At 48.2% G+C, this 11,888-nt stretch overlaps 1 pseudogene; it reads left to right on the top strand.

Annotated features, from left to right (window-relative positions):
• The first annotated feature begins 5,800 nt into the window (after window positions 1–5,800).
• LOC128350635 (probable dimethyladenosine transferase) lies at window positions 5,801–11,474 on the top strand (annotated as a pseudogene).
• The last annotated feature ends 414 nt before the right edge of the window (window positions 11,475–11,888 follow it).

Here is an 11,888-nt window from a genome sequence, read left to right as displayed (position 1 = left end):
GTGCTACTGAACCCCCCCCCCCCTTTTTGAGAGGTGCATGCCCACAGACCACAGAAAGCAGTAGACGGGGGTCAGTGTTCTGCTGCACCTCAAAATCACACAGCATGTGCTGGGGCGTGGAAAGTAGTGATGCAAGCCCACTGCGGGGAAGAAATGACAGGACAGAACCAGGGCGGCGTCTGGGAGTGCCCTAAATCAAAGCATATGTCCCTGCATTGGCACATATGCAGCTCATTTCCTTGCCCCTTCTTTCCCTCCCCTGCATTGCCTCCCCCATTGTCAAAACTCAGAAGGTGTTTGCAAGAGACCTTGCCAAGTTCCCTCCCTGGCAGCATCTCCAAGAAAGGGCTGAGAGAGACTCCTGCCTGCAACCTTGGAGAAGCTGCTGCCAGTCAGTGTAGACAATACTGAGCTAGATGGACCAAGGGTCTGACTCAGCGCAAAGCAGCTACCCACGTCCCTATGACCTGGCATAGTTTTGTTGTTGTCTATTCCATAAAGTGTGTCATATATAATATTAATAGTGCTAAAGGAACCCCACCAGCCACCTAAGGGTGCAGCGGGGAAATGGCATGACTACCACAGTTTGAATCTTCACTGGTACCTATACTGGGCAGCAGCGATATAGGAAGAAGCTGAAAGGCCTCATCTCATATTGTGCGGGAAGAGGCAATGGCAAACCCCTCCTGTATCTACCAAAGACAACCACAGGGCTCTGTGGGCGCCAGGAGTCGACACCGACTCAATGGCACACTTGACCTTTCTGGGAACCCCGCCTTTTGCAGAGTACATCACTCAGTGCCCCAAATCCCTGCGCACTGCCCCACAGGTGAGTGCCCACAGAGAAGCCTTTTGGTTCCCTGGAGACTCCCATAAAAAGGAGGGGGCCACCCACCCCCTTCGCTCCACCGCAGCTCCCACGGGAGACGGAGACGGAGGCTGCCTGGGGGCGGCAGGCACAGTGAGCTCGCTCCTTCGGCACAGCCGCACCCCCTCGCCTGGGCACGGAGGCCTCGGCCCGCCTGCAGCCCGTTGGACTCGCTGAGCAGGATGCGCTGGGCTGGCAGGCCTCCAGCAGGCTCGCCGAAGCTGCTTCCCGGAAAGGGAGATGCCAAGGCGGGGCAGGCCAGCAGCCTCTGAAAAGTATACAGTGTATTGTGCTTGATTGGCCAGCAAACTCGCCTGACCTGACCCTATAGAGAATCTATGGGGCATTGCCAAGAGAAGGATGAGAGACATGAGACCAAACAATGCAGAAGAGCTGAAGGCTGCTATTGAAGCATCCTGGTCTTCCATAATACCTCATCAGTGCCACAGGCTGATAGCATCCATGCCACGCCGCATTGAGGCAGTAATTGCTGCAAAAGGGGCCCATACCAAGTACTGAATACATATGCATGCTTATACTTTTCAGAGGTCCGATATTGTTCTATTTACAATCCTTGATTTATTGGTTCCATGTAATATTCTAATTTTCTGAGATTGTAGATTTGGGGTTCTCATGAGCTATACGCCATGATCATCACAATTATAACAAATTAAGGCTTGACTTATCTCGCTTGGCATGTAATGCGTCTGTCTCATATATCAGTTTCACCTTTTATTTGCATTACTGAAATTAATGGACTTTTGCACGATATTCTAATTTTCCGAGTTTCACCTGTATGTTTCCCAGACTATGGGAAACCCCTATATCGGGCAGCAGAAATATAGGAAGATGCTGAAAGGCATTATCATCTCATACTACATGGGAGGAGGCAATGGTAAAATATATGAAGCCCTCTCAACTTTAGAAGGTAATATTAAAATTCTCGGTTTAATTATTCTGTGGATTACACATGCACAAAATTAGATCATAAGAAAAGCCTTGCTGGATCAGGCTCAATGCCTGCCTATCTAGTCCAGCACCCTGTTTCCCACAGTGGCCCACCAGAGGCCTTGGGAAGCCACACAACCAGGAGATGAAGGCACGCCCTCTCCTCTTCTGCTGCTGCTATTTGGAGGTACCCTGCCTCTGAACACAGAGGTAGTCTATAGCAATCAGGATTAGTAGCCACTGACCAACCTGCCCTGCATGAATTGTGAATGCATGTATTTTCTCAGTTCTATGCAGTGCTAGATGGGAACATTTTCAAGGCCTTGGGCGGTTCCGGGAAGTCGTATGAAATGTGTTTCCGCCCACTCTCATTCACACGAAAGGTGTGAGCTGCAATCATCTGGCATTGTCTTCACTCAACAGTTTCAGGAGCAGAGAGCTTCCCTGGTTTCAACCAGTCCAGGGGGGAGGAGCACACAGACCTGGAAGACCTTATGAGAACCCCCATACGGGCTCTCCACCGCCTCCATGCCCCCAAGCAACATCGATGAGTGGTAGTGGATGTCACTGCAACAAACACATCATCAAAATGTTTATTCTTCTTGTTCAGCTACGATCCATCTAGATACGAAATCCCCATCCGAAGATCCTAGCAATACTATCCCTCGCTTCTTTCTCTGAGGCCTCCGGGGTTATCACAACCAGGCAGGATTCTGGACGGAATGGACTAACGAAATAAGATTAGACTTTCCTTTTTGCAATAATTGGGTTCTGGTTCTAATTAACCATCATAACAGGGCAGAAGATGTAATTTCCCCCAGAGTTAAGCTGGCTCTCTGTTGTGTGTGCACATGGCCATATCTACTGCAGATTTAAACTGGTTTATTAGGTTTCCCAGGATTCTTTGAAGGAAGCTAGGAGCGTTAAAAGTGGCATAAACCAGATACATGTTCATGGCTTTCCCCGATGCCCAAGGACCTACACGTTCTGCAGGCCCGGCCCTATGGATAGTCCACATTCTCACTTGCTCTGGTCTTGATTCTCTGCGATTATGGCTGGTCATCCTGCGCTGATGTGCACAAGGTTCCATACCCAGAGCTGAGGGAACCCTTGCAATTCATCTCTTCACTTCATGTGCAGGGGTGTAGTGGAAATCCCTCTTTTTTTGGGGGGGGGGGACCGCTCCCTCCCGCTTTGCAGCCTGGAGTGGTACAACCCAGGAAAGCCTCTACCACCACTGGATTCTGTGGATTGTATAAACTGGCTGTGAGCACAGCCAGCACAGGGCTCTGGGGAAGGGCCGGGGAGACCTACATTCAAACCCCACCACCATGACGTTCTCTGGGGGGACTCTTGGTCTAGGCACTCACTGTCTCTTGGGCTGTCCGAGCCTATGTGGGGAGGGGAGCAGTTACAGGGTGAAAAGCACAGAGTGGGGCTCATGCTTCATAGAAGGGCTGCCCCTCCTCCGCGGCAGTCTAGTCCAAGAGTTCCCAAACTTGAGTCCCAAGACCATGTTGGATGACAACTCCCAACATCCTCAGCCACAAATTCATGGAGGAGAAGCCTATCAATGGCTACTAGCCCTGATGGCTATAGGCCACCTCCAGCCTCAGAGGCACGATGCATTTAGAGCAACAGCAGGAGAGAGGGCCTGCCCTCAGCTCTTGCCCGTGGGCTTCCCAGGGGCATCTGGTGGGCCACTGTGGGAAACAGGGCGCCAGATGGGCCTTGGGCCTGATCCAACTGGACTGTACTTATGTTTTTAAGGGGGTTGACTTAAATTCAGAGTCAACTTTGATTTGGGTAAATACGGTACGATGCAGGGCCCAGAACTGGTAAAGGTATTCCGTCCCCTGAGGCTGCCATCCGACACCTGGCTCTGGTTAGTAGACCCCAGAGTCCTAATAAAAACCAAATCAGCTCTTGCAAATCTAAACCCTGCCTACTCCTGCCCAAGAGGTTGCCTCCCCAAGCCAAGAAGGTTATAACATACCTAAGAGGTTAAAGAGGGGGTGGCGTTTAAATAGTCTGGCTGCAAACTGAAGATCTTTTAGGAAAGGCCTCCTCCCCTATGATCCTCCATCCCCTCAGGTCTTCGACTGAGGTCTGCTGCATATCCTACTTCCAGCAGAAAGGCAGGTGGAGGGTACACAGGACAGGGCCTCCTTGCTTGTGGCACCTAGCCCACTGACCTCTCTGGCTGGGGGATGATGTTTGTCCCGCCCTCTCTTATGCTTGTATATTAAAGTCCCTGCTAACTGAGCAAAAAGGTATCTTTTTAAAGTGGTGATTTTCTTTATTGAGCAGGGGGAGAGCAACTGGCCTTCTCCAGCCCCAGCACAGCATCCCTCCAGTGGCCCTTGCTGGTGCCTTGTCTTATGGTTCTTTTTGTTTGCTTGCTTGTTTTTAGATTGTGAGCCCTTTGGGGACAGGGGACCACCTAGATTTATTTCATTTTATTGCTCTGTAAACTGCTTTGGGAACTTTTGTTGGAAAAGCGTTATATAAATATTTGTAATAGCAGCAGTTAATAAGCTAACACACAACCTGCAAGAGATTGGTTCCACTTAAAGCCCGGGGCGTTTAAACGGTCCCTCCACAATAATTTTTCAGTTATTAGTTTTATTTATTTGCAGATTTATATCTTGCCCAATATCCATATCTCAAGGTGGCTTACAAAAATTAAAATTCACGTAGTTGCCTCTAAACTGGGTCCAGGCATCCCATCACAGGCGCACCTCCAATCCAGAAAATGAAGGTGAATGTCTCTAGGAGTCCAGTTCCCTACAAGTCACCACCACCAACCTTGCAATGATTCCGGTTCTTCTTTTAAAAGTCCTCCCTTAAGCAGTCTGACGGCATCAAAAGATTGTGTGAACGCCCAGGAAGGGAAGGAAAACGCCACTTCGGAACGGCCCCGCTCGAACACTGGAAATACCAGCAAGCCAATGCTCGTAAAATCACGAGGCTGCCTTAGCAAATCATAAGATCTCTCAGTGCCCACTTAAGTCAGCGTTTGCCTTTCAAAGCACGTCAAACTCTCTTCTACATATTTACCTGGGAGTAAGCCCCACTGAATGCAGTGAACCTCCTTCCGAGTAAACGTGCACAGGACTGCAGCCTGCCACATCCACCCGCCCCGCCATCTACTGGCTTTTCTCATCCTCCCAACACAATGTTCTCTAGAAGGAAGGTCAAGATCGAGCTTCTTTTAAAAACACAAGCACAGCAGCAGCAGCACCAGATCCTTATCGGCAGCTGGGGAGCGGATATCTCAGCAATCTCGAGGCTCGCCCAAATCAATCATTGCAGGCGCAGCAGAGCAAGCAAAGCCTGGCTGAGTCGTCGGACAAAACCCGCCTGCCTAGCCCAGCACCAGCACCCTGTTTCCAACAGCGGCCAGCCCCATGCCTGCCGGGCACTGATACCGCGCCGCGCCCTCCCCCGTGCTTAGCCCCTAGGACGCCATTTCTCTGGCGTTTGGAGAAAGACTGTCTTTGAACATGGAGGCTCCATCCACCTCCCGTGCGGATACAGACTGTCTTCCATGCATTCCCAGCATTGCGGGAGCCGCTTTCCGCTGGTTTAACTGCGCTGATCCCAACGCAACCCCTTTCCATTTTTAATGCTTAGTCCAGCAGCCTGAAGCCGAGCCTGCTTCCACCCCACTTCCCTTCCTGCCCAGCCAGCCAGCCACCCACACAATGACCTCCCTCACTCCTACTAAACCACCCGCAGCCACACCGTTTCCGCCGCAGCAGGCTGAAAGGCTCCGTTCCGCACTTCCTTCCCGACTCCAACGTGCCAGGTTTTCCCTGCAGCCCTTTGTGCTTGAACTGGCTGAAGCGCCCGCCTGCTCCCTCCCTCCCTCGGCTTCGCCCCGCCCCCTCGCTCGCGCAGACCACGCCCCCTGCCCGCCCTGCCTCCGCGGCCGCCATTTCGCGGCTCTCTCCAGCCGCTTCCCGCCAAAAGCTCCACATCATGGACGCCCGACGTCAGCGTGGGCAGAAACAAAAGAGCCCCGGCGGCAGCGGCGCGGCTGGCTGGCGGAGCGCCGCCAGGGCGCAAAGCTTCCCGACCTGGGGCTCCCCCTGCATGGGAGGACTCGCTCTGGTGCTGCTCCTGCGAGGCACGCGGCGTTCCAAGCGGTGGGCGGAAGGAGAAGCGGCAGCAGCGTTGCACATGCCTCCGCACATGCCCCGCCATCTTAGCACTTGGAGCCTTGGCGAGTGCCTTGCCCGCCAGGAACCCCGTTGAGCTCCATGACCTTGACTTCCAAGTCGGCGTGCACAGAATTGCTGCTTTTTTACTCCCACCTAGGCGTGCACGGGATGGCAGCCTTGGACCCGTCACAGCCACCGCCACGCCGTTCTTCCATGCCATCCAGAGACCCTCGTTGGCTTTGGCCTCCTACGCAACAAACATCTCACCCCTGTAGCACAGCCAACACCTTCTGCCACCCTTGAGAAGCACCTCTGTGTGTGTGTGTGTGTGGTTTGGGGACCCACCCCTTTGAGGGCAGTGATGATTTGCCTTAAAGACCGAAGGGTAGGGTGCTTCTGAGCACGTGCAGAGTGCCTGCTTTCCGTGCCGCGAAGCGAGCAAGCTGCTTTTCAAAACCTGGACAAGTTGGAAACGTCCCTGCAGCTTCTTAGCTCTCAGGGCTCCCTGTGCAAATATGCAGCTGGCAAGCAGTGTTTCCTGGTTCACAAGTCCCACTGAATGTAGAGATAATGGGTGCCACTAGACCCAGGGATGCTTCGTTATTATGATTTTTAGCATTTATATAGGATTCAAAATGCCTTCGATACATTAGCAACATATTTGCAAGAACCCTGTGAAGTAGGTCAGTAACCGCCAACTTGTACAGAGGGGTATGGATGAGAGGGTGCCTTGCCTAAAGCTACATAGTGAGTTTGTGTCACAGGGAAGATTTGGATAGTCTTACTCATTTCTAACTCTGCCTTGTGCAGGTTAGTCCCCGGGGGAGTAAACCTCCAGTTAAAGTCATCTGAGGGGGCTCTGCTCTGGGTGCCAACCAAGAGGGAGGCTAGGTTGTCGTGCACACGGGACAGGGCCTTCTCTGTGGCTGCCCCCAGACTTTGGAATGCTCTCCCAGTGGCCGTTTGTACCTCGGACTCCATCACAGTTTTTAGGAAGCTTGTTAAATCTTGGCTTTTTATCCAGGCCTTTACATGATTGTTCTATTGCTGCTTCTGTGTGTTTTTATCCATGTATAGTTTTTATGTTTGCATTTTACAGATTTTAAATTAGACTTGTTTCATATTTTTAGCTTAATATTTTTATTGTATGTTTAACTTTTGTAAACCGCTTTGGGATTGCTTTTAATGAAAGGCGGTAGATATATATATATATATATATATATATATATATATACATATACATATATATATATATAGAAAGAAAGAAAGAAAGAAAGAAAGAAAGAAAGAAAAAGTGTGCATGGGTCTGCAGCCTTGGCCACTACGCTATTGTTACACCAGCTCCTGGATATTTCTGCTTACTAGAGGGTAAATTCCAGGATTGCAGCCTTACTGCTTGATCTTATCCATGTTTACTTTGAAGCAAGTGCTACAGATCTCAGTAGAGTTCATTCTCACGCAAGTGGATTTAGGATTGCAGCATTAATGTACTTTCTGGACTGCTTCCACAACACAATTTTCCAGCCTTCTGTTCCACAGGTGAGTCTGTGGACATCTCATGCAGCTCTCTGTGCTTGTGATTGTGTGGCCTGCTGTTGCTTGTCCATGCAAAGATCTCTGGATTCTGCATGTCGGATTGTTGGATTAATGCCTCGGTCCAATCCGACAATCCGACATGCAGAAAAATCATTAGAGCAAAACAGCAGTTCTTGAGTGCCTTTCCTCTCAAATCAGACAGATTATGGGCTGTGGCATGCAGTGGCCAGCATAAATCTCATGCCACAGCTGAACACGGTTCTTGGCTGGTGGTAGAGGAAGGCTACAACAGCCTCCGGATCTTCTCCACTCTGCTTCTCAAGCTTAAGAACCCAGATCCCAAGAATGGTTATTTCAAAACATCCTATGTTGGATGTTTCAAAACATCCTAGGGATATAAACTGTGTGCAACTCAGTTTTGAAGCATGCTCAATACATCCCTTGCAGCTTTTAAACTCTGTTCAGACATCATGTGCACATGCATATTGGTATCTGTACACATGCACATTTATGTGGAAATGACTGTGCCGCCAAGTCAGTTTCGACTCCTGGCGCCCACAGAGCCCTGTGGTTGTCTTTGGTAGGATACAGGAGGGGTTTACCATTGCCTCCTCCCGTGCAGTATGAGATGATGCCTTTCAGCATCTTCCTATATCGTTGCTGCCCGACACAGGTGTTTCCCATAGTCTGGGAAACATACCAGTGGGGATCAGTGTTCCCTCTAACAGGGCTTCCCAGATGTTGTTGACTACAACTCCCAGAATCCACAGCTGCAGTGGCTTTTGCTTGGGGATTATGGGAGTTGTAGTCAACAACATCTGAGAATCCCTGTTAGAGGGAACACTGGTGAGGATTTGAACCGGCAACTTTCTTCTTGTTAGTCAAGCATTTCCCTGCTGTGCCACTTAAGGTGGCTGTGTAAATTACTGCACACGTGTTTATTTAAACAAGAACCTGGGTACAGACGCTCTGAAATTGAAGGTACAGATGGAAAGTGAACTACTGTACGTGCCTTCAAAATAACATGGATAACTGTACCTGCGTGCAGATCTGTACTTATGTGCACCGTTCACACGTTGTACGTGAGCTGAACATACCATACGGATAGGGCTTTTAAAGCTATCCCATGAAAGCTGCAGCAAAGGGAGAATTTCTACCAGGTACAACTCGCAGTGCCGGAGGAACTGCACCTAGTAGAATTATCTCTGATGAGAGCACTAAAAGGAAAAATAACACTCACACTTCTCCCCCCACCCATGTTGTGGCTTATTCTGGCAACTGGCCAACATTCTGGCTCGGCCTAAACAATTCTGGCTGCTTGGCAACCCTACCACCTACTGGCTGCATGTGTTATTATTGCTGAGGACCTGCCAGCATAGCCAAGCAATTGCTTGGGACTGTCATATTTTAGGGGTGCAAACAAGGCAAAGTGTGATTAGAGAGCTGCGCCCCGGGATCCTCTGCAGTGTTGAAGACGGCAACCACACTGCTACCCAAGTTCCGACGATGGCACCACAACATCCGCTGCAACACTGTACTCAACTTATCTGGGCACAATCAAAGTGCAGGATGATGGGGATGAGCAGGATTACACCCTCCCCATTGTAAGGACTGCTTTACCTGACAGAAATTGTGAAGTTGGTCCTGGAACTGTTAATATAATCTTAGAAAGAGTGACACCGCTAACTGAGTGTGAGCTTGACTTCAGCTGGTGAGTTTCAGAAGCGAGAGTCTAAGGCACACCATTAGCTCACAAACCTGAAATACAGATTAGAGATGTATTGAAAACTGATCTACCCTTCTTTGATGCCTGTGTGTCCAGCTTGCCTTATCACATTTCCTCACCTTTTGTTTTTAAGCAGTTGCTGCCTAAACCTTTTTTCAGGTGTGCCGCAGTATTTTTGCTTCGAAAAGAATTCACTGTTCATTTTTGGTTACAAAACAGGGTTTTGCCTCTGTTGCAGGCTGTCTGCTAATATGCAGTTAGTAGTCTGTGAGTTAAACTGATGGAAGCTGAAAGGAAGAACCTAGCGTTGAATTCAGTGTTGTGAGCCCAAGAAACTTCTGTCATCATACAATTTTCAGGTATGGGGTGGTCTTTAGATAGCCTTTCTCAGGAAAAACATGACACTCTTTATGTTTTTAAAATCATCATGTACCATGAAGCTCCAACTGGAACAGAATTACTGAATTCACACAAATGTGGGCATTCCATAAGATTTTAGTATTGCAGACAAAATGCTCCACAGCTCTGGTAACTTAAGGAAATGGGCACACTCAATAGATATCAATGATTTCATCAGAGGTCTGGGTGCCTTCAATTCAAGTGACATCCACATTTCATAAAAGAAAAAAAGATGGAAGATAACTTGGACATTAGTTTTGCTGGCATGAACTGAACTGCAGATATATAGAGATGGTATTGGGGTCACACTCATGTTGAGTATGAGAATGTGATGATCTTCATATTTAATATGCTGAGATTTTTCATCATAAATGACAGCTTCCTCCAACTTAATGAATGGATTATTCTGGAGTTCAGGAGTACACAAGCTAACTTTTTTTTTTGGCCAATTATTTGCTGGGAGAATATATGTATGTTTGTTGGGAGAATATATGTATGTATGCAACATTCTAGACAATTTTTAAGTTACCTGAAATGCACCTTCTGTTCTTGGTTCACGGGAGAAGCTTGCTTATGAGGCTTGGCCACTTGCAGTGTATATATATACACGCTCTTTACCTGCATCCAAGACTAGGTTTTTCCCAAGTTCTTTGATATTAAAACTGGGGGTCATCTTAAATTGAGAGTCCTCTTCCTTTGGGGTAAATATAGATATAACCTTTTTTCTACAGGGGGCATCTTAAATTCAAAGTCAACTTTGATTCAACTGAGCTTTTTGATTCACCGACCTTTTAAAGTGGTGACTCTTTTATATTTAGCAGGGGGAGAGCAACTGGCCCTATCTAACCCCCAGCACAGCATCCCTCCAGTGGCTGTTGCTGGTATCTGCCTTACATTTCTTTTTAGATTGTGAGCCCTTTAAGGACAGGGGGCCATCTTATTTATATATTATTTATTTTTCTATGTAAACCACTTTATGAACTTTTGTTGAAGAGTGATATATAAATATCCATTGCAGTGGCAGTAGTAGTAGTAAATACAGTAATAATATTGGGTGAATGGTCAACTTAGCCTTAGACCCTTTTGAAGGAAAGGGGTGGCTTTCTCAAGCTGCTGATAATAAGGTAGAATTGTTAACTTAAGTAGCACCATCTGTGAAGTAGATCTTTATTTATCATAAGTAAGAGGCAGGTCTCTGTCCAGAAGAGTTTAGAATGGAAAGAGGCAAGAGGAAATAAGGAATGAATGGATTCTAATGCTTGTACACCGCTCCTTTAAAGTGCAAATTCATTTGCAATCTGTTCATCTAGTCTGTCTCTTCTCTGGCATTGAGGGCAGGTAATACAATGAAAAACCAACAATAAATGATAAGAAAGAAAGAAATGCCCATTATGATACAATCTACTGCATTAAGAAGCAGCCTAAAGAGGAAGATTGTATTAGTGTTGTTTCATGCACAAAGACCAGTCTATATATGAATTTTGTTTCATAAATCCATTTCCTGGAATGTGTCTCTTTCCCTGTTGGCTTGAACAAGAATCACATATGCACACAAATAGCAGTAAAGTAAAAAGGTAAAGTGTGCCATCAAGTTGATTTCGACTCCTGGCACCCACAGAGCCCTGTGGTTGCCTTTAGTAGAATACAGGAGGGGTTGACCATTGCCTCCTCCCGCGCAGTATGAGATGATGCCTTTCAGCAACTTCCTATATCTCTGCTGCCTGATACAGGTCTTTCCCATAGTCTGGGAAACATACCAGTGGGGATTTGAACCAGCAACCTTTTGCTTGTTAGTCAAGCATTTCCCTGCTGCGCCACTTAAGGTGACTGAAATAGCAGTAGAGAGGCCCAAAGGCACTTTTAGCTCAAAAGGCAATAGGCAACCAGTGAAGATGCCCACGGACCAATGTAACATGGTCCCACTTGTGTTAGGCAGCAGGTGACCACATTCCACACCAGCTGAACCTTCCACACCGTTCACCAGGGGTGGTCCTATGCAGAGGGTACTGCAGTAGTCTAGCTGAGCACACGTGGTGCACTCCCCTCTGCTTGTGGTCTCTGCACTGTGGTCTGGATTTAATTGGTTGATGGAGGGAGCCAAAACATGCACCACCCTGCTTTGTGGCACAAGGCTGGAACGGGTGATACTGTGGCCTGTTCCAGCTTCACCAGCCTCTGTCCCTGCCACTCGGCATAGCCACACCGCAGACTCCATATATGGCTTGTGTCACGCCATGCATCTTAG

Source organism: Hemicordylus capensis, chromosome 3 (assembly GCF_027244095.1).
Source record: "Hemicordylus capensis ecotype Gifberg chromosome 3, rHemCap1.1.pri, whole genome shotgun sequence".
NCBI classification, from domain to species: domain Eukaryota; kingdom Metazoa; phylum Chordata; class Lepidosauria; order Squamata; family Cordylidae; genus Hemicordylus; species Hemicordylus capensis.
The sequence above is the reverse complement of the archived record's forward strand: the minus strand, read 5'-3'. Positions and strand labels throughout refer to the sequence as shown.